The sequence below is a fragment of the Pinus tabuliformis genome, chromosome 9 (assembly GCF_031772625.1).
Source record: "Pinus tabuliformis cultivar Carrire ecotype Pingquan chromosome 9, CPIR1, whole genome shotgun sequence".
Lineage (NCBI taxonomy): Eukaryota > Viridiplantae > Streptophyta > Pinopsida > Pinales > Pinaceae > Pinus > Pinus tabuliformis.
In genome coordinates this window covers 474,211,083-474,234,791 of record NC_142307.1, presented here as the reverse complement: position 1 = coordinate 474,234,791, position 23,709 = coordinate 474,211,083, and the positions used below count along the sequence as shown (strand labels likewise).

Below are 23,709 nucleotides of genomic sequence, written 5' to 3'. Positions count from 1 at the left end.
GTATTGTTGCTAGATTTTTTATCTCTGTCGGGTTAGCCAATTTGGCACGCAATGTACTCAGAAAGGAACTGCTTAATAATAAAACCCTTAGATAGCTGCACCAGTTTTCCCACATTGGGTTTTTCCGGGGACATTAGTTGTAAAATAACAGTGTCATTTGGGTGCTTGTTTTTGTTTCCTTCAGTTGATGATCTGTAATGTGTTGAGCATGCACTTGTATTTATTTTCAGTATTTACATGGTAAATAACTTGTTAATTAAAAGAACAAGTAGGTAGGAATAAATCAATAAAGTGCATGGAGGGTTTCTAACTGTTAGACTTAGAAACCCCAACAATGCATGCAAGATATAATAAAATAATTCTCCACCTAGAAGGATGTGGTCCAAGGTCCACCTAAGAGAACTCACTAAGTGTTCCCTCCAAGATGCATGAAAGAACAAACAATATAATAATCCTCTTAGCAAAATTTTCCACAACAACCTCCTCCAAAAATAACAAGAGGTGCGCAAGCTGCATGCAACTAATCCATGTGTGAATCACAAGGTAACCAACTCCATGGCTGAATGTGCAAGGAGCCAAGTACATGGGGCACTCCGCAAGAAAGATGTCGTCTACTCCCAAAATAGCAAGTGGAAAAGTCTCCACATGTATGCCCTCCTATAAATCACCAAAAACAACAAGAAAAAACTTCCACAAGTGCATCCTCCAAAAAGAATCTCCAAATAGAAAGGAGACCAAGCATGAGCATGCAGAAACCACTCGTGTGGACCTCCAAGTATGTCACATGTGTGGCCCTCCATGTATGCCACACACCTCCCAAATTCCAATACATGCCCTCCATAACCACTTCAAATATAGTAATACACATGCCAAGTCAAAGAGGTGAGGGTGCTCTCCAAAATGGTCAAAAAGATGCCAAGTGTAACTGAAACAGTCCATGTAATAAAGAAGAGAGAGCACCTACGAGAGGTGCACCTAACAAAATTGTACCATATAACTACCTCAACCACCCAACAATTAATATAATATTCTCCAATGAAGTGTGCCCTAAGAGAATGTGCCAAGAGGGGTGACACTTCATCAATAAACCAATAAAATATTCCATCTTATGTAATGTCAAAAAGATGCCCAAACAAACTAGCAAAGTGCACCTAGAGAAGTATGCCAACCTCACCAAGAAACAAATAAAATAATGAATGTCTTGAAAATTGTGCCCAAGAAGCGGGTGCACCACTAGAAAGCTTCAACCAACTCCAACTAATCCCTTCATGTGGATAAAGGAAGACAATGAACAAGCTATTACCTTATGTCGATAAATATATTAACTTAACTATTGAATAGTCAAATCAACCTCAACATGTGCGCACAAATGTTCATGCTCAAATATAACCATAATCCCCTTCTAGATAGTCACCAACAAATTAAATCACCTATCGACATGTGTGCCAATCAAGGGTGCACTCTGTACACTGTAATTAAAAGATGTTCCCCCCAGCAAAACCCCACCATGATAACAAAAAAAAAAATTAGGTCCAACCTAAGGTGCACCACCACCAAAGGATTATTACATCATAAATCGTCATTCACCCTTAGGAAAAGGTAGATTGCCATCAAACCATATGTAGCAAACGTTATATCATTGAGTTATATCACCTACGAAAAATACCACAAAGGCAGCATGAATCATCCAATCAAAGCAACATCATAAGAGAAAGGGACATCACAAAGTGATAACCCATCTAATCATCAAGTGTGTCCCCCATCACACATCCAACATATGAGGACCATGTAGAACAACCCATCCTAGTGACGCCAACATCAAACATTAACATAATAAGTCACTAGGCAACTTCCACAACATCATGAAACATCTACCTCCTAGTACCATCATCTAACCCCTTGATGAGCCTGAACCATCACCCATAGACAAGGCTTAGCACATCCAAGATAAGAAAGTATACCAAAACCACACCAAATATGGCATAGCATGCTCCAAAATATTAACAAATATGTACCAAGGGTGATCAACAAGGTAAGCGCATGCAAAGAGACCACCAAACGAGCAAGCACAATCCTCCAACCAAGGATAAGTGGGACTCCACAAACCAAAAAACTCCATAAAATGATGGGATTCCCTGAAGAGAAGGGGCTCCATATTGATATTTCTATTAGTGATAGACTAGAACAATTTTTTTTTAACGATAAATACTTCAAATGATTCATTAGTATCAATTCCATATAGCATTCAATATCATCAAGCAGTTATACATAAGAAAATTTCAACCATTAAACATGAAAGAGCAGTAGAAATCACAATGAGACAATAAGGCAAGAGATACCCAAATTTAGGTCAGTGACCAAGGAAAAACCTACAAAGGGGAAAACCCAAAAATCTTTCCTTATGAGAGAATGTCAATGTCTATCAATTCATCCAAAAATAAAACATCAAGATAATAACTAACCAAAACAAGAAGTCCCACAAGTGTCAAGCCTATCCTTCCTTATTCCTTTAGGTTTTCGGACTCTCCTCCTCCTTCAATCTTCGTTGGAACAGAGATAAACAAGAGATAATTTGATGCCCAAATGAGGAGGAGTAATCACATATAAATAGTCTCCAAAGGGGGGTCGAATAGGTGCCTCCAAGGGGCCAGGCCAACTTGATCTAGGAGGCCGACTTTGACACTTGTGGGAGTCACAAATTAAATTCAAGTTATCCCTTTCTTTTATAAATGAAAATATTGACCATGGCTACTAAATTTCCAACACTCCATGAACTATAGCCCCCCCCATGTTGGTCCAATGCTTCAAGAGTACCAACAACAAATCTCTATCAATGTGATGAAAACCACAATGTGGAACCTCATACAATACAAGGTGTAATAAGATGCAACAGAACATTTCCTTTACAAGCTTGTGGAGAGTGACTTAACAAATCCATATGCATAGGTAACTAGCAATGAAAGTAGCAACAATATCAACGAAAACTCATTATGTCACCAAAGGTATGGATATGTCAATTTCCAATATCTTTCTTTCCTTACAAAATCCAAAATGGTACTTGGACTAGTAGTACAACGAAGAAAGAGATATGTAAGGCATGTATAGCAGGGAAGCAACACAAGGCAACTTTTGAAAAAATTTATGCACTAAGAGTTAAATAAGTGCTGAATCTAGCACATTGTGGCATTTGTGAACTCATGCAAACACCCACACCATCAGATGCAAGGAATTTTATGCTATTTGTTAATGATTACCCCAACAATTTTTTTGTGCATTTCCTTGAAAGTTTAAAAATGTTAAGGATGCAATGCAAAAAATGGTCCACAAGGTGTATAAAGGTCTTTTGTTTAGATAATGGAGGGTAATTTTGAAATTATTGATAAGCCTATTCAAAGGGAAGAGATAATAATAGAATCTTAAAAGAAAAGAAACAATGGCACATACACACAATATACAAAATATTTACACTCGAAGCACTTAACCAAGACAACTAGCCTAACTCAAAATTGCCCCTTTAAATCTCAATATATTTACTTAAACATTCACAATACACTATTCAGGTATTACATTAAATCAATTAACCCTATTCGACTGTTCACCCTATTGGCTAACCAGGATTAGATTACAACCCTAATCCTTTAATCATAATCAAATTACGACTATAAAAGCTTGGGTTGAAACCACCCACAAAACCCATAAACATGCCTACAGCAACCTCCAAAATATAAGGAGCCAAATGTGTCAAGATATTCAGTCTATGCCTGCAAAGAATGCAGCGCATCCAACAATTTTCACTCAAATGAGTTTGTTGGTTGTAGCAAAAGGAAAGCAAATCAAAGACAAATTTTAAATTCATATACACCTCAACAAACAAGGATGTGGAATGGTGAAACAAGATAATTCTTGAAAATAGCAAAATCGATGTTGCAAGATGGGGTTGTACCTGTTACCCACCAAAAAGTGGGTAACCCATAGGAGAAAAAAAATAATTTCCCTCTTTGCATAACTAGCCAACCAATAGCCCTATATGATTAGCACATAACATTATGCCAGGATCCTCCACTTCTTGCTCCAATCAAATTTCTCTCCCACCCGACATTCCTTCTTGAAGGAAGGTGGGTCATCCATCGATGGGTACTTTAACCATTTTGTAATCATGTTCTTTCACTTAATGTTATTGGCATACTAATATGGATCAAGGGGAAAGCTATATAATTGATCAATCTCGACGATATTCGTGTTCCCTTACTTCACATAGGATGTTAGTTTTTGACTCTAGTCCAATGGAAACTCCTTTGAGAATTTAGGATTTAGGAAGGGCACTACAAAGGAAGTAGTAAATGAAGTAGTGTGTTCAAGGTAATCCATACTTACCACTTTCCAGCTTTCCCCTTATTCATCTCCATTCTTTAGGCTAGTGGTCAATGGTCATTTGGGATTGGCACCCTTCATCCTCATCCTTAAGTCTGGGCTGGTAAATGTAGCCCTGATGGTTGATGCAACTAACAAAAAGATAAAAGCATAAGAAAGTCACAACGAAAGAAAAATTAAAAATGCAAAAGATGGCTAGGATGTTTCTTTAGCGCGTAGGCAAAAGCCTAGCATGAGCTCTACCCCCACCATTAGCCATCACCTAGTTCCTCAAGCATTTAATGCTTCATCTAAAAAAAGGGAACTCTTGTATTGTCCGGGTTCCAACCCTGATGAGCAATAAATTGGTTCATCTTAAAGGAGTAATGGAAAATTTCAAAAGCAAGCTTGAGCTCCTAAGTTATGCACCCAAATAAAGATGAATCATAGAAAGTAAAAGGCGCACCAAAGAAGTGGAAAACACAGGTTGAGGAAAGGGGTAACTCATGCCTACAGGATTGCTCCCTCATTACATCTAAACAATTAGAATATTGGAACCTTATTAGCTAGTCTCATGGCTATGGCACCTACCCTAAAGTCTTTCCCACTTTGCAACCATCATTATCACACACACACACACACCCATGGATAATGGACTAACCTAAGATAAGTGAGGTAACTTGTTTACATACCCTAATCTAGTTAGACATTTGAAGGTGAGTTTTTTGTGAAGTATTCTTGTCTCCCTAACACTAGGTAGAGTCTGCTATGATACATTTATGGTTGTTGTCCCTAATGATCGTTGATTTCACTTTATCTTGAGAGGGTTTTGTTAGGTGGTTATCACAGCAACAAAGACCCTTTGAGAGTTGATCTTCATCCCATTCACCGGCATTCTAAAGGTTGTTTTCCCCAATCTAGAGAGCAATTCTAACCTTGATGATGTAGCATTGCCCTCCCAGAGATGAGCGTTAGGCTATGAGATGTTTCCACATGGTACTTGCCTCTCATGAGTACCCCTAGACTGAAACGTTGAGGCCTTGAAGGTTTGGTGTTGATTTATTGATGATGTGCCTAGATGCAACCAAGACACCCCTAGGTTGGCTTAGACACTATTTGATGGGCATTGCTTGTTGTGAAACCTGGATGTGGATTGGTTGTCCTTGAGATGACTTGGAAGGGCTAGCACATCACTGATAGACCCCAACACTTGATCATGATGGTGCCATGTCACCCCTTGTTCCCTTAGAAAGGTGACATAAGGCACATTGGTGATGACATCATGGTTTTGGAGGCAATTTTAGAGGCATACCCATGTACTTTGAGCTTTTCCTTGGAGTATGGAGCACTCATGATCCACTTGTCACTTACTTATGGCATACTGAGCATTTATGGAGGACGACATCATAGTAGAGGTGTTAATTTTAGTTAACAATGGTATGTTCTATGCTTAGCACAATTACTTCAATGTTCCTTTAGTAGCCCACTAACAATTTCTAATTAAGATTCCCAATAGCAATCAAATTAACCATAAATCACATTGACAGTAACTGTAGATAGAACACAAATAACAAAATGCAGAAGACAAGCCAAAACAAGATGTAGCAACAAAACTTGAGTTGTTTGTGCTTTGAATATAAAATACACAAAGGTATTTGTAAAGAATATTTTAATAATAATATGAAATGTACAACGACGAATGAATGTTACAATGAGGACCCGCTTATATACCTAGGCAGGTGACAATTCATGAATGGTCATGTCCTTAGGGGCATGCCTCTTCATTAATTAATCATTAATTATCTACAATTATCATTTATTATTCTTTCATTTATATTTATTCTATTTTTATTCGTAACATTGCCCCTTCCTTCAAAAGCTTTGTCCTCAAAGCTTTATCGTTGACATTTTTCTTTACCTTAATCGCTAACAATTCACTTTGCTCACATTATTTTTTATGTGTAATTGGTCACTGGTACCAATTTTTATTTTTATTTTTATTGAATTTTTTTTATAATTTTTTAAATATATAATTAATTAATTAATTAGGTTTGGTTTTTTTTGTATTTTTTTAACTTTATAAAGTTTATTATAAAATAACTTTAAAAGTTACTTTATAATAATTTGATACTTGATGATTTGTCAAGCTCGTATTAATGTATATATATAGACAGTCATCGTACGGATTTGTACCATCGTCATCAATTGAGGGTATGAAGGGTTTGTTGACATGATCGAAATCTCAGAATTATATTTACTGCAGCACTTTGAAAGTGTATCATTTCTTAAGCCCTTTGCGATAAAATTCAGTCGCATGTCAAATATAACCCAGTCGTCATCGAATATAATCATGCCCATCATGTCCAGTACCACCATGCATTCCTTCATTACAGGGATGGACAAAATTTGCTTCCTCGAAGTTAAAGTGGGGCTCCATATCATAATGTGAGAGCCACTCCATCATTTTCTTATAAACATGAACTACAATCATGAGCAATACTCTAATCTGACTGGCTCGTTCAGTGGAATTTTCTTGTACGTTACCAAGAATTATGTTGGGATTTTCTCCACGTGATCTCAGTCCATTCTTAGGATATCTTCTTGGAGAAGGTAGTATCTAAGGTGCCCCACGTGACAAATTTGCAAGCTTAATCTTTTTATTTGCCTGAACTGACATTGGGCTTGGAGAGCTCGCACAATATCTAAAAGCCCAGATTGCAATTACCATATAATACACGTTTCGTTGCACTAAGTAACTTTCTCCATATAGTTTACAATGTAAATGGGGCTTTGTCCGAAAACATAGAAGATCCGCAGATTGTATGAGACGTCGAACGAAAATGGCGACGATAAGTTGATTGTACCTTAAATTAATTGCTCCTTGAATAAACTCGAAATGGATATCTTGGAAAAGAAGACTAAGACCTTCCAAAGTGCACATTTCCTTGAGGGTTTCAATGGCATTATATGACTTTTTAGACTCTTCAGGCAACCTCTATTCACCATTTTTTGACTGCCCTGAAGTACTTGAGATGGGCATGTCATCTTCCTTAGGTGCACCAACAAAACCTATAGAGCTCGAAGTTTCTCTTAAACCATCATCATCACCCCATGCATGAAAACTTGAATCTGTGTACCCACACCCCCAAGTGCCACTCCTGATCCAAGTTGTGACATATATTGACTTGCCATGTATTTAAGAGCATCTTCAGATGCTCGATGTTGTGCTTCCTTCTTGGTTTTACCTATGTCTGCACCCACTTTTTCACCACTAAACAGGACCTCACCTGAAAAGTCAAGCTCCATTGTTATATTCAGCAATGAAATAAATTCCATTGTTGCACCACACTTCACAGCAATTTCTTGCAAAACACCTACAATATTGGAAGCAATCAATGCATCACTCGTCCAAGTTTGAGGTTAGATGAAGTTTTGTTCATAGAGGAATCTTCATCTTCTGAATGCGAAAATGAATCTAGAATCATGTGATTGTTTATGAGTTTGTCATCTCCAAAATATCCATCTTCAGATAACCGTCTTTTAGATTCATCAAAACACCTATCATTGGCAAGAGAATTCTCTATACCATGATAATAAGAAGGTTGTGGGAGTCGTTACTTATCAAAAGAGAGAGAATCAGGTTGAAGAGGAGGTCCTTGAGATGGCCTTGTAATTTGCCTATGACTCATCTCCTCCTCTGGTCCAAGCCATCCACCAATAGCTTGATTTGGAGGCAATGTAATTTTCAATGGCCTAACTAGGAAAGGAATATCAACAAAATTATGCTCCCCAATGTCTTGGTCGTGTTGTAATATGAGAAGTCACCTTCATGTATTCGGATCCAATTCAAAATTATGGACTTCACCTTCTTCTCTACTTGGTGAACCTTGCACACCAGATTCTATACCATTGTGGGTTTGAGGGATAAAAGGTTTAACTGCTGCAATCCCCTAAGAATAATCTTCATTCTGCTCAATTGCAGGATCCATATGAGATGGTTATGCCTGATTGTTAGTTGAAGGTACAACAGTTTGTTGCATCTGATCAACCGGATGTGTCGTCATTTTTATATCTTGATTGTCTACAACATTAGAGGTAGTTTCAGGTTGTACAGCTGCATTCGATTCTAGTGGGTTAAGCCTCCTTTCCTCCTGTGAATCAACCATGCCCTCTGGCAAAGGTAGATATTTATTCGCATTGAGATCATCATCGGAAATCAAATAATTGTTGACATCAGGTGCACGAGGAAGACTTTTTACATCAGCCATCTTTTGCAAAAGACCCTCATCAAAATCCTTGAAAAAACCACCTCATACATTACAAGCAACATTCCTTGCAACAGACAATACTGGAACAGGGCAACTGGTCTCTGCTTGTGGAGCATAATATGGTGCAAATGCTGGAACAACATGGACAAGAGGTTGATCTTTGTTAGCTACAGGACTTTCTTCTTCTTCACAAAAGCACTCTTAATAGACAAGGCGACATCCTTTCCATCCCAACTTTTTGCATCCCAATGATCTTCCTCCTCTTCTATTACTAATTTATCTTCTTCCATTTCCACATCTGGCTGAATCTCAACAGGCTCAACCTCCATTGTACCAGCCTCTTCTGGTATGTGGTTGTCATCCAGGGCAATATTGTTTTTGTAGTCATTGTGACCAGCTTAGCTGACACAGCATCAATAACAATTGGACCGTGTCTCTTCTACTTTGTTTCATACTTTGTTTTCTTGCATGCTCTATCGTTAGCCTCTTTCATGTCAATGTTCTCCTCTGTTAGACATGTTGCATATGCTTCAAGATATTTTGTTGATTCTGTAAATGATCTTTTTATTTGTTGTAATGATTCTCGAATTTCACTTAACAGCTCAATTGGAGATTTATGATATTCACTTAATTGCATGATTTTAGGACCTAAACTTAATGGCAAATTGTGCGGCAAATAACGTCCAAAGGCTCGCATGGCTCTGATACCATCGTAGCAACAAAACTTAGAGTTGTTTGTGCTTTCAATATAAAATACACAAAGGTATTTGTAAATAGTATCTTATTAATAATATGAAATGTACAAAGGATGAATGAATGTTACAACAAGGACCCGCTTATATACTTAGGCAAGTGCCCATTCATGAATGGTCATGTCCTTAGGGGCATGCCTCTTCATTAATTAATCATTAATTAACTACAATTATGATTTACTATTCTTTCATTTATATTTATTCTATTTTAATTTGTAACACAAAAGAACCCCAGATTTGGCAGATCCCAAGGAAAACCCCCAAGATTGGGAAAACCCTTTGATAAATTCTTCTTATTATTATATCAAATACTCAACAGAGAGAGAGCACAAAAAATCAAAGTTAACTTGCCAAACCAAAGTCAAAACAACCCTAACAAATCTGCAGTCAACTGTAGTGAAGTTCAGACCTAACCAGAAAGTCAAAAATGGTCAATGTAGTAGCAAAACATCACCTTTGAAGCTAGGTCAAAGGCAGTCAAACTCAGCCTCCCTAACTGGTTAAACAACAATCAAAACAATCATCCAAACAATAGTCAAACTCGGTTAACTTAAGTCAACTTCTGTAGTCAAACAAGTCTGCAGTCAACACAGGTCAAAGTGCCCAGAAATTCTCGGTTTTTGTGCCAAACAATACAGCCAGACAAAAACGAAAAATTTCCCACAAAAATCGCAGTCAAAGGATGAGTCAAAGTGCCTGGTCAACGCTAGTCAAACCCTGCAACAGCTCTAAAAATTTGGCCCTGCAATCTACCCAAAATATTCGTCCTCTTTGCCACACGTGTGAGAGAAAAGATATGCCCACTAGCTGTATGAACCAATGAGAGGAGGAGGGAGGAGTGTGTGAGTGAGTGAGGTGCCAAATGAGCTTGGCAGTCACTTATATTTATACAAGTAGTTGAGGGTGAAGTGACATGTCTCTTAGGCTTCATGAGCCAACAGGATGATGTGGCCAACTTTGACAATTTGCACATGTGTGGGCATAAATTCAAAAACACATTTATGCTTGTCCAAATTTGATGACCTTTATGTAAATTTTGGTCCTCTCGAAAAGAGGAATTCAATGCAATCATCATCTCCATCAAATGAGTTGCCCAAAGTGGAATTTGGCCCTAGTTGCCAATTTTAACACTCCCTCTCAACTAGGGACAATTCCACCTGCCAATACATCCATCATCATCAATCATCATGTTATCTTGTCGTCACGAACCAGCTTTGTATCTCATCTCAGCTCTGTTGAACATTGATATAGATAATGAGGAAGAATCGATCGAGAGTGAGTCACAAGACCTTACCACTCTCCACTGACAAAAGTCAGTCCAGGGGTAGAACCCCAATCAGACTTGATCCCAGATCAAGTTGTTGAACATCGTGCATCCTAGACATAGGCAGTACGGCAGTACATGATGCGTCCATCTATAGTGTTATCGTCCCTATCCACTTCTCCCAACTCATTGGCCAGATGAGAGGTACTTCCCATGAGTCCTAGCCTACATGGATAGGATGTATGTTGGGGCATCCGCAGGAGAAGGTGAACCACTCATCCTGCTCATGTGCCATAGGAGAAGGTGAACCACTCATCCTATGCATATATCATCAATCATAGGGGCAGGTGAACCACTCACCCTACACACATGTCATCAATCGTAGGGGAAGGTGAACCACTCACCCTACACGCATGTCAACCATCATGGGGTATCACAGGCAAAGGTTAACCACTCACCCTGTACACAATGCACCTATAGGGGAAGGTGAGCCACTCACCCTATGGTCGTTCATAGCTCCAAGAAGTACCCCAAGCCCCCAGCAGCTCCCAGAGCTCAATGTTCAACTCAAGCAGGATCCTCATGGGTGGGTCCATCCACAACTCCAAGTCTCTCTTGGAAGATGAAGAATTTGACCTACCCCAAGGGCTTCGTGAGGATGTCAACTACCTACTCATTGATCCTGATGTATTGAAGCCTTATTGCTCCCGTTGTACCATATCCTGGATAAAGTGGTACCTGATATCAATGTGCTTAGAGCAGTCATGGAACACGAGATTCTCTGAAAAGCGAATCCCACTTTGGTTGTCGCAATAGATCACGGTGGTATCCAACAAATGCTCAAATAGCTCACCAAAGAGATTCCTCAACCAAACAACTTCACAATAGGCCAAACTAGCTGCAATGTATTTGACCTTGACGGTGCTTAGAGCAACCAATTTTCGCTTCCTGCTCATCTAAGAAATTGAAGCAGACCCCAATGGGAAGCAACATCTTGACGTGCTCTATTGATCCACCACACTACCAGCCCAGTCAGCATCAATATGTCCATGTAGCCTCAAATTCTGGGTAGTTTATCTCAGCCCATAGTTGATTGTGCCACAGAGATATCTCAACAGATTCTTAGCATCAATCCAATGTATGTGATGAGGCTCAACCATAAATGGACTCAACGTATTCACAGCGAAGCATATGTCCGGACGAGAGTTTACCAAGAACATCAGTGTTGAAAAGTGTAACTAAGTTCGGTCTTCATAATGACATATGTAACCATGTAATTGATGTAAAGAAAAAATAAAATTATTTTTGTAGTACTTAAATCATGGGTTTCATGATCAAGGAATTTTATTTTAGACAAGGTTCTGATTGTGAACCTTTATGTTTTGTCATCTAGTCAAAAAAGTCAATTTGAGTCAATGTCATGTATGAAGGACCCTTCTTGGGCAAGTTACATCTTTGTATGAGCCATTAAATGAATAGGAAGGCCCTCCAAGACCAAGCAAAGACACCTCCTACAAGTCGGCTTCAAGAAGAATAATAAAACTTCTCAAAAGACATGTTGGCTCACCCTCAATTCATGTCATCTTATATGCATGGGCAAACAACTATAAATAGGCAGCTCAGCCTCATCTCAAAAAGCGGATTTTCGGTCAAGATCAAGTCCGAAATAAGAAGTGCGAAGGTCACTTGGGAAGGAGCCTAATCATCAACAAAGAGAGAAAGAAGGAAAGTGATGTCTTTGGCATCATTTTGGATCTATTTTTGGGTTATGTTGATCTCACACGTGCAAAGAAAGGGATTGTCTCTATTGCAGAAGAGGCCGAAGTATTGCAGTCCCATTGGAAGGTCAAGACAAGGAGGAAGCAAAGGTGTATCTCAAGCCGAATTGCCAAGGATGCAGCCTCCACCTAAAGCGAAGGAAATCAAGGTTCCAATCTTGATGATTCACACATGCTAGGGTTTCTGAAGGAAGCTAAGAATTGCAGGAAGCCGAAGTCTAAGGAGCAGTCGAGAAGGAAAGAAGAAATAGCAGATTGACCATCGTTGACTCAAGGAAAGGGTCAAGCTAAGAAGCTTTGCGTCTTGGTCTTGGAGTGGCAAATGTGAAAAATTATGTTGCAGTGATTGATTTATTTCTCCTACTTATTTACAATAATAAGTTATTTACCAATGCTTCAGTAAATATCAAAATAAATTCAGTTGCAGACTTCACAAATTATGAACTGAGAAAAGCAAGAGAAACACCAGCACATGAACAATCACATTGACACACTTGTTTTTGGACAATAGTCCCCGGAAAAACCCAATGCGGGAAAACCGGTATAGTAGATCTGAGGGTTTCTATTATTGGCAATAAATTTCTGAATACAAGTTGGATGCCCCAAAGAAATGGCAATCCACTCAAAGAAGATAATTGATAGAAAAAAATAGTGAGAATTTTCTCACACTAAATCTGGAGATTTTTCACTGGCCCCAACTCCTGGATGACCCACTGCGTAGTCTCTGCGTGAGCCTACGCAGTCACTGCGTGGCTTCTGCGTGGAGACTCCCTCTGACTGCGTCACCCTTGCTATTGTTGTGTCTGTTGCTGAGAAATCGAGATTTCATCTGTCAATCACCCCCAATGATTCCTGACACTAATCTCTGCTATCCCTTAATAGTTTTGCGTCAACCTCCTCCAGTTGTTGCGTTGTCCCTCCTTGGTACTGTGTTGCCTCTCTGATCCTTCATTGTCTTGTCTGGACTATATTCACTGGAACTGGAAATTACTTCCTTCCAGTACTCCCTCTAATCCTCACTGCTCGATCACTTGTTCGAATTCCTTAGCCAAACCTGCCCTAGGAATATCGAACTGACTGATCAACCCTCTGAGTGTTTTCAAATGTACCCCGAGCCTCCTCCTTATACTTTTCTCATTGAGACTTCAATGGCCAAGATTAAGTCTCTAAGATTATAACATTCTCACCTATATTTTGATTAATACTCATTAATATTTTAATTTTCCTAAGTTTAGACTTGGGAACCAAATTAAATATATTAATTATTTTAATAAAATACAATCTAGGTGGAATTTCACCAAACGATTTTTGGGTTCTTTAGAACTCATGTGCCTTAGCCTCTCCACCAATTTTCATGGCTAGAGCACATTCGATGCTACCAAAAACTAACAGCAAATAGGTCAAGGGTCTTGGTCTTGGTATTCATCAATTGAAGTCTCTATAAGAAGAAGAATTTGTTTGGGTTTTCCTCTCAAGAGGGAGAGGTTTTGGCCTTGGCTGATAGCCTATATTCTGTCTCTTGTCTCTTTATGGTTTATGCATTGGTAGTTGTTTGATGAATAAGAACACTATAAATAACATAAGGAAGAGAAGATCCTAATCTAAGAAGTAAAAAGCATTCACAAGCAGTTATATAAAGAAGAGAAATCATCTAATAGCTATGCCCTAGATTTCTCAATATGGTATCAAAGGTAAGGTGACAAAGTCAAGAAAGGTTATCTTATCAAGGGACACTCAAGGATCAAATCTCAAGAAAGACATCAAAGCAAGAAGATCATCAACAAAGTCAAGATCTACAAGAAAGCAACAAAATCCTAGATCGAAGAAAAGGTCTACATCAAAAGGAAATCTTGGGAACCTCCATTCATCATCAAAAAACCATAAAGACCCTCATTAAGTTGAAGAGATCTACGAATCAAGGTAGCTTGAAGTTTATTCATCCAAGAGAAGCACTTCAAGACCAAGATCACATCATCATCTTGAAGAAAGTAAAAACCCTAGTTCAATAAAAGAAGCATTCCTGGGATCCGCTCTCAATCATCACCTCAAAGATTTTGAGGTTGAAGTATCTTGAAGACTACTCATCTAAAGGAAGCTAGACCAAAAGGCATTGTCATCATCAATAAAGAAATTTCCTTCTTTTATTGAAGCAAGGATTTCATCTGGAAGAATATCATCCAAGAAGCATTAAGACATCTTCATCAATCATCATCAACAAAGGGATCAAGTTGAAGATTCTATCTTCACTTGAAAGGTAAGTACCTTTTCTTCTATAATCTAATCTAGTAAAATGACTTCATTTTCCAAGGAGATCTATAAGTTGGTTGGGTCATCGAACTTCTTTGCATGGAAAAGGAGGATAGACATACTCCTCGAAGAAAATGAAGTTATTGATCATGTCAATGGAAAAGTCTCCAAACCATCTGAAGATCAAGCAATATCTGAATACATGGAAAGGGATCTAAGGGCTCAAGAGATTCTTATGGAGTCTGTCAAAGATCTCCTCATTCCCTATATAGCAGAGCTGGAGACATCAAAAGAGATATATGATAAGACGACAGAACTATTCTCTAAAAGTGCAATAAGAAAGATCATATCACTTAGATATGATCTATACAAATTGAAGGTATCAAAGGATATCTATATGTCTCTCAAAAGCATCTCAAATAAGAACTCAACTGCAAGATCTAGGAGAGATGATATCTGATAAAGAAATGGTCTCCATTGTTCTAAATGAATTAACCGTTGAACAAGGTAACCTCGTATCAAATGACCATAAAGAATAGAAAGTTATCCCATTCTACAACTTGTGGTTTCTATGCAAGATAGAAGAAGACAGGTTAAAGGCAAAAAGTGATGAAGGACCAAGTGGAAGCGGTCAAACATTTACTAAAAAGAAAGGGAAGTTTGGGAAGCATCGTTCTCAAGAAAACATGGCTAAAATTCAATGTTATGGATGTCAAGAATATGGGCATTACAAGAGAGATTTTCCTAAGATTAAGGAGGACAATATCAAAAGAGGAAGAGAAGAAGCCCATATCACCGAAGAAGTGGAGGAAGTTGAAAAGAACAAATCCAAGAAAGAGGAAGTAAGAGATCTCCACTATGACTGAGATAGTCTTCCTCACATAAGTTATTTTCAAGTTCCTAAGTCTTCTGTTGTAACATATGGCTATCATAATTCACTAAGAAAAATGATGGGATACATCATGGCATCATAGAAGCATTGAATGGAAGAGCTCGTGACATCATCATAGAGAAGCATGAAAGATGGTTGAAATTGGAATATATGGCAGCCAACTATGGCAGAATATAGCTCTTGAGAACCTCATGGGAAACTAAGTGGCACTTCTGGAAAGGAAAAGGTCATCCAGGTCAAAGTCCACCATACATCAGTCAAACGGAAACATTTGTTGGATGGGGATACTCTAGATCCTGAAGATTCTCTGATGGAATCTTCATCGAAAAGTTCACCAATCAAGAGGGGAAGCAAGTGTTTCATCAAAGAAATCCAACTTGTGGAATTCATGGGATGATGGTATGATGACTTAAGAGGTGAAGCAGATCAAGGGATTGAAGTTCTGTCAATCAAGGAAGATGTTGAAGAAAGCCTAGATGACACAAAGGAAAATGAGGTATGTATGCTTACATTCGATATTGTAGAGTCATGTCATATGGTTGTAGGTAACATGGATCAATGCTCTATCTTGAGAGCATAATCAAAAATAAGGATCTCCTCCTTCGAAGGGATGCAAGAATGCATGGGTCACACACATTAACTAGATGAAATCAACATAATATGTCCTCATATGTAATATGAGGTGGTTGACAATAATTGGAGTAACTCTTATTGGAAGTTCCTGTGAATGCAATGTGTAAAAGAAAGGAAGGAAGAGATTGTGGAACATGCAACCATGGAAAAGGCAATCAACATCCGAGAACCAAGAGATCTGACTAGGATGTCTCCAAGAAAGATATGTAGACTCTCATGAAGTTTGGAAAAGAAAGACACCCTTGACAATATATATCTTTGGGAGATGTGTCGATATGTATGCAGGATGTTGATGCAAACTAGAAGATGTCATGATAAAACACCATCACAAAGGTAATCTTGACTTAATGTTCATTCCTTTATTTTTGAATAATATCTAGATGGGCTTATCCAGGACTGTCGAGGGAAGATCTATGGATGTCTTCCACCACCGATGCCCATGTAGTAGGATGAAAGATCCTTAAGGAAACATGGCATGAAGAAGGCAGCATGGCATGAAGGAAGGCCAGATATGAACTGTTGGATCACTTTCCAATGATGACATGACTGATTCATGGATGAAAGTGAGAAACTTTGTATATTTGTGTATAATGGTTTGATTCATATGGATGAACAGATGTGTGTGTGTGTGTGTGTGTTTTCTTTTCAAAATTTGTATATTTATGTATTTTTTGGTCAACGATTTTTTTTCCAATTCCAATCTGGTTTCTGGATTTCAGGGCAACCAGGCCCATGGTCGGGGGCCAAATGCACATGTTGCACAATGACATAGGCCCTACTAAATTTCAATGCACCAAACAAAAACTTATGGTCACTCTCCCAAATTTTGCAAATTTTGGAGCCCTTTAGGCAAGCACTTGTACACACTGCCACCTTATCAATTTCTTATCTATGCCTCTAAAAATTGGACCTAAAACATTGTGATCTATCATCTTTCCAATTCCATAGGTAGCCTCAATTCCAACCTTTTGATCTCCAATTACGATAGTTTCATTAAAATTACTTACAAAAACCCTTACTTGCACTTCCTATAGCTCTGAAATTATAACAAATGGGGGTTTGAAATTTTGACCATATATTTTGCATTATTTCCTCTTTCCAACCCTTCAACTCCCGCCCAATTTCAATATTTCAAACAGGGCCTATAACAAAAAAGGTAATATAGCTCTTTTCACAATGTGAATTCAAGGATCATTTGCTTTGATACCAAATGTTATCAACACAACACTCAAAATAGTATGATAAATTAGAATACACACAATGTACACCAAATATAAGCATGAAGCACAACACCAAAACTGATAGTAGAGATGAGTTTAAATTATTCCTTAGGAAAACCTCCTCCAAATAGCCAAAGTATATCCATATATTAAAATCATATCCTTGTATATGATAATGACTATATTAACCTATATACACACACAGACAATTTACACCCATTGCCAATGTAGCCCACCTATATCGTCAACCTACCATTTACATAACCATTAAGCACCATTACATATACATTAGCCATATCTATACCTCTATTAGTGTAATTATAGTTGACAAGGCAGTGTTTTTTGTCCCTGCTAAGTAAGATTGCATCCACCATGTATATACATGGACTTCTAAACACTACATCATGCACACCAAGTGGCACCACGTCTACCTCCACTTCAAAAATGCAATTTGCACGAATGAAAATCTGATCTTGCACTAGTTAGTAACTCTCATCTCTACATCCTTTTTTTTCATGTCCCAATGGTAAAGAAAAGGATGGTCATGTACTTGTAATCCAACCATATTCATCAAATCCTTTACTACAAGGTTGGTCTGCAAAGAGGTGTCAAATAAAGCATCCACCTTCTTCTTCTTGACTTGGACCTTGATATGGAATTGTTTTATCATTTCAATCTCCTCCTTGTCTTCAAGGCTACTCATGTTCACCTCCCTTTGTATTACAATGGATGAAATCTTGTAGTCAAAATATGAGTTTCTCTCCCCCAAGTGCCTCTAACCCTCAGTTAGAATGTCCATTTTGGAATTTGTATTGTGGTTATTTAGGTTCAACTCAGGATGTAGCTCCCAACACTTGTCTCTAGAGTGACCATCAATTTTATGGTCATTATTGGATCCTTGGATTGGTGTCCAATGGCAGTAATGTTCTCTCCCTTTCCACTTCTTCTTTCCTTCCTTAGAGGCACCCTATTGATTTTATATGCTTAAAGCCTCTTGGTTGTTCTTTCTTCTTGTCCAACATCAAGTATTATACTTGCACTCAAGGTTCATCAAGTACTATACTTCAGTACTACATCAAGGTTCTTAGGAGATAATCCCAACTAAATGGTTTGTTTACTAAACTTGTTAGTGTACGCACACGCTCTATCCTTGTTTGTCAGTAATAGTGTGTCCTCGAATCCAACAGTAACCTTCATATCCAACAAGGTAAAGTCAAGACTTGATGAGAGTTTTAAATACCTCTCACTTAGTTTTTGGTGGATCACTTTCCAATTTAAGCATATTTGTATAAAGCATTCCCACCAAGTTTGGTTATGACCTTGTAGCTTCACTAGGGAAAATGATATATTTTTCTCTTCTCCTATGTTATGCACAATGAAGTACACTTCTAATAGCTATTGATTCAAATTCATAGTGATGATCTCATCCCTTGGAATACTATTGTATTCATCCACCAAGGCTAGAATTTAAGACAACATTCTTTACACTAATGTATGGGTCCTACGATATTCCAAAAAAAACTCAAATAACATTGCTTTAATACTAGTATGACTTCTAATTCTAAATTGTTGTGGATAATTGACTAGACAGTTTGCCATAACAAATCTCCAAATGCTATTATGAAAATGGTGAGCTTGTACTCTATTATGTAATGTTTACTTGTGATTAATATCTAATAATATAAACATATTGTGTTTGATATGAAAACTATTTGAGAAAAATAAGAGAAGCAATAGTAAAAATGTGCACACAATGAACACAAGGTGTACCCTAGAGAACCCGACGCAGGATAACCAGCAAGAGAGAATGAGGATTGTACCTCGTTCTTTTCTTCTTAAAATAATAACATAAGATGCAAAGAAAGACTTACTCAATATGGAGCAATGTTATCAGAACCAAATTGGTCATCGAACCGGAAAACCTTGCGGATCGGGAACCGGTCAGAACTGGTTAAAAAAAAATGATTTACCAAAACCACATAAATATTCATATTTTAAAGAAAAAACAGATATATTCATGTGCATCCATATGAAACCAAACCATTTATACACAAACATGCAAAGTTCTCATTTATATAGCAAGTAATAGTGCATATAACCAAAATAGCACTTAGTGCAAAACATCACTGAACCAAAAATGTTACAAACATCAAGAAGCAAGCTCTAAAAGGCCTTTATAGTCCAAAATAACATGATAGATCATAGTATTATCCTACAGCTTACAATACTACAAGTTACAACTACAGCGAATCGATGATCAAATCATCAATCATCATCAGAATCATCATTTGATTCCTGATCATCCTCCTCATCCTCATTTGAAGAATGAGTAGCATCCAAGTCTGCAATGGGATTATGGCTTGATTCCCCTGGCCCTGAAGCTGCTACTGGTGCTTCTGATATATCTACCTCTACATCCTGTGGAGGTGGGTCCAAGTCCAACCAAGAAAGGTCTTCATTGTCGAATATTGGTGCTTGACTCTCCACAACCCATTTTGATGTTTGATCAAAGTCACCCAAGACAAAGTTTCTTGATTTAGGGGTTTTATTCAGCAATTCGTTGCGCCTCAACCTAACGGTGTACTGAACAAAAACCATGTCATTTAACAGCTTTTGCTCCAAACGAAGCCTCTTCATAGTGTGTATACGCTCAAACACACTCTCCAACAGCTCTCTAAGACTCCAATCAACTCTTCAAATCTGCAAAAAATCTCCCTCACAACAACCCTACAAAAAACTCTATGAATTCTCCTCACCGAACTTAGCTCAAGAATTGCAAGACTCGAACGAATAGTGTGAGTGAAATAGAGGGAATGGGGGTGTTTAAATAGCTTTGGGGGGGCTAGAGTAGCGTTAGAAGGTAGGAAAAATAATAATAATAATAATAAATTAAAAAAAAAAAATATGTCTAAGTCACGCGGTCGCGGGCCTTGTGAACCAGTGGAACCGGTTCAGTACCGAACTAGCTGGTTCAGTACCAAACCAGCGGGTACAGTGACAAAACCGGCTGGTTCGGTGATGAACCAGCCTTTTCCGGTTTGGAGGGATGGTTCGGACCGGTTTTGCTCCCAAACCGGTCAAACCAACCAATTCCGATAACACTAATATGGAGTGTGCTATGCTACTATAGGATTAAACTTTTCCTTTGTTCTACCCCCCTCCTCTGATCTACTCAACTACGGAATAGCAAATCAATTATGTAGGGACAAAACCCAATAGTCACAATAGTAAAAACAAACACACAATGAGCATAAGATGCACCCAGGAAAACTCGATGTGGGAAAAACCAACAAGAAAATAAGGATTCTGCCTTGCTCCTTTCCTCTCAAAATCATAATGCAAAATAGAAAGAAATATTGACTCAATATCAACTAGAATAGGCATTGTGACCTAAGAGGCTACTAAAGGGTAAAAAATTTCCTTTGTTCTATTTGGATATCCCACTCCTTTGCTCTACTCAATTATGGAACAATAAATCAATACATAGGAATGGAAACCCAAAATTTTGTAATGTTAGCACTTTGTAATTCCTCCAGGCTAAGGAGAGGAACCCAATGGTAACCACAAACCACTTTGAAACTAAAATCTAGCCCTTCCAGCTTCAGATAGGGCTCTCTCTAAATGAATTTTCAGTCACTTAGATGATTAGTAGTCTTAGGTTTTAGGCTACAGATTTTAACGGTTTGATGGCAGGGAAGACTAGAAAATCCATTGGGCATGGAATCATATTAAGCTAATGGTTTTCAGTGATATGATGGGAAAATGAGGAATCCTTAGACAGGGGCAAGGTAGGCAATCCTTATGGTGTCTTTGTCAAATTTCATTGTAGAGAGGTGAGGAGAGGAGTAGTGGAATTGATAACATCTAAAGCATCTAGCTGAGGATGAATTTTAGATATTACAATGGAGGAAAAACACTAAAAAGTTCAATTGGCCATAACAGAGCACTTAAAAGTGAATTCTAAAATAAATTTTGCTCAACTAAACATTGAAGACATGATATTTAAGCATGGCAATAACATAAGATAATGAAACAAAAACAGGAGATAAACATCACCATAAAAGACTGACACATGAATCCCTGAACAAGTAGACTTCATCCTTCATCATTCACTAAAACTTTTTAATGAAAATGTACAATGCTCAATCAAACCCTGACCAACCAACTTTCTCAATCAAAATTACATCATATATATGTGTGTGTGTGTGTGTGTGTGTGTGTGTGAGAAAATATTAGTTCCCCCCTTTAGGAACCAAATTCCCCAAAAAACACTTTGTTTGTTGCTTGTAGCAATGAATCTAGAACGACTTTCTACAAATTAGGGCACTGTTTGACTAGCATTAACTACATGGAAATCTTTAACAAAATACATTAAATTTCTTCAAAAAGATGAGGCTCAAATCCCTAAACTACTTAATACCATTTGTCATAACCATAAAAAACTGCTTGAATGAGGTTTGGAGTCAATTTGAATGCAGAATTGCATGACTGTCTGGTAGCACAGCAAATTTGTTGTGTTACCTCCTTCCAAAAAAACGCAATAGAAGAGCAGCGAGTTCACCCTTTGTGCATTTTTTACCATAAGCCTGAATAAAAGCTACTTCCTTCAAAGTAGTTGGGTCGTCCTCTAGCGTCACATGCAGTGGTTCGAGCACTTTCAACATTCCCTCTACATTACACTCACCAAAATATAAACGACTAGCTTCTTCCAATGCTTCATGCCACAGTATAGCTACTCTGATGAGCCCCTTTGAAACCAACTGAACCTGATCCACCAGAACACCACTATGTTGCCACACTTGATCAACAATTTCTGAAGCAATACTACCAACCATGTATCAATATCAACTAATGAAAACCCTTCTTGCACTTAACACCTGTTAACTGGGCGATGATTTGTCGTGTGTTTACATGAGGTTTATACCACATGCATTGGAAGCTGCAAATTTTAGGCGTTTATATACGCCCATGGTTATAACAACAGCCGATGCATTGAGCACTATGACCCTTGTGGGCTCCTCCCTTGTGACTTGGCGCTTAGCACTTGATTTGGTTGTTGGCTTGTGTGTGATTTGGTAGTTGGTACTAACTTGTGTTGTATTGTTGTGTTAGGTGCCTAGTTCGACAACTTGTAGAGTTGCTTGTAAAATTGGAGATTGGGCCTTTAGGCCCAATAATTTTATAAAATAAGAACTGAAACCCTGTTGAAAGCCCAAGAGACCCAAAAAAAAAAAACAAAATGGGCTAATAAAGCCCAAATCTTTTTATATTTCCTCAAACATATAAATATTGCCTAAAGCCAAATCTTTGTTTTAGACAACAATGGTGCCAACATCTGCGAAATTTCGATAGTTTCAAAAGTGCCACGAAAATGCCATGTCGCTGCAAAAAAGCCATTTTGCTGCATAAACCCCAAAACGCTACAAAATGAGTGAATTCAATCATAAATGGCATGAAAATTATAGAGTGCTAACATGTAACGTTAAAAATGGGCACACAATGTACCCTGGAAACCTAATGTGGGAAAACCCAACAAGAAAATGAAGATTATGCCTCGTCCTTTTCTTCTCAAAATTATAATGCAAGAAACAAGAAAGATTGACTCGCTATGGAGTACAATAGACATTGCAACCAATGATAGGCTAGTACAAGATCAAATTCTTCTTTTGTTCTATTCGAATATCCCACTCCTCTGCTCTAAGCAGCTATGGAACAACAAATCAATACATAGAAATGGAACCTCTAACTTCCCTTGAAGTTTAGCTTTTAACAAGACCTGATGGTCATCTAGGATTAGTGTTACGGTTTTTGCATGCCCTAAATCTCAACTAGAGATAGGGTTTTGGATCCTCTATAATTTTCTTGAGAGTAATGAGTATGGCACACATTTGAGTAATTGGCGTTGATGTGGCATCCACTTGGTACTACAGTGGTCAAAGAATAGGGCATCTTGTCACAGGCATAACTACCTCATATAAGCTCCAATTGATTTGCTCTTTGGATGAGTGGCAAAGCATCGACGGGTTGTGAACTTCATTTGCAAAGCTTCGGCCCCAAAAATAGTTGTTTAGTGCCCAAAGAAGGCTCCAAAAGTTTTAGCACCACAAATTATGAAAACAGGATCAACCCCTAAATTTGGCTCAACAATATAATGGCTCTTGTTTTCCACTCCAAACAGTACCGGAACAGATGACAAATTATATTGTGATCCATTTGGATCATAGCTCCTCACAAATCAAAAAAAAAGAAAAAAGAAAAAAAGCATTTAAAATTTACCCATAAAAACAAAAGACTATGTTCACAAA

The 23,709-nt window shown here is 38.0% G+C and overlaps 1 protein-coding gene and 1 pseudogene across 1 annotated transcript in view; both read right to left on the bottom strand.

Annotated features, from left to right (window-relative positions):
• Positions 1–23,709, bottom strand: part of LOC149149258 (uncharacterized) — a gene marked incomplete at its 5' end in the record, with an annotated part of 437,403 nt that overhangs the window by 167,197 nt on the left and 246,497 nt on the right. The window lies entirely within an intron of this gene.
• Positions 6,968–8,947, bottom strand: LOC149149260 (RNA polymerase II C-terminal domain phosphatase-like 1; annotated as a pseudogene).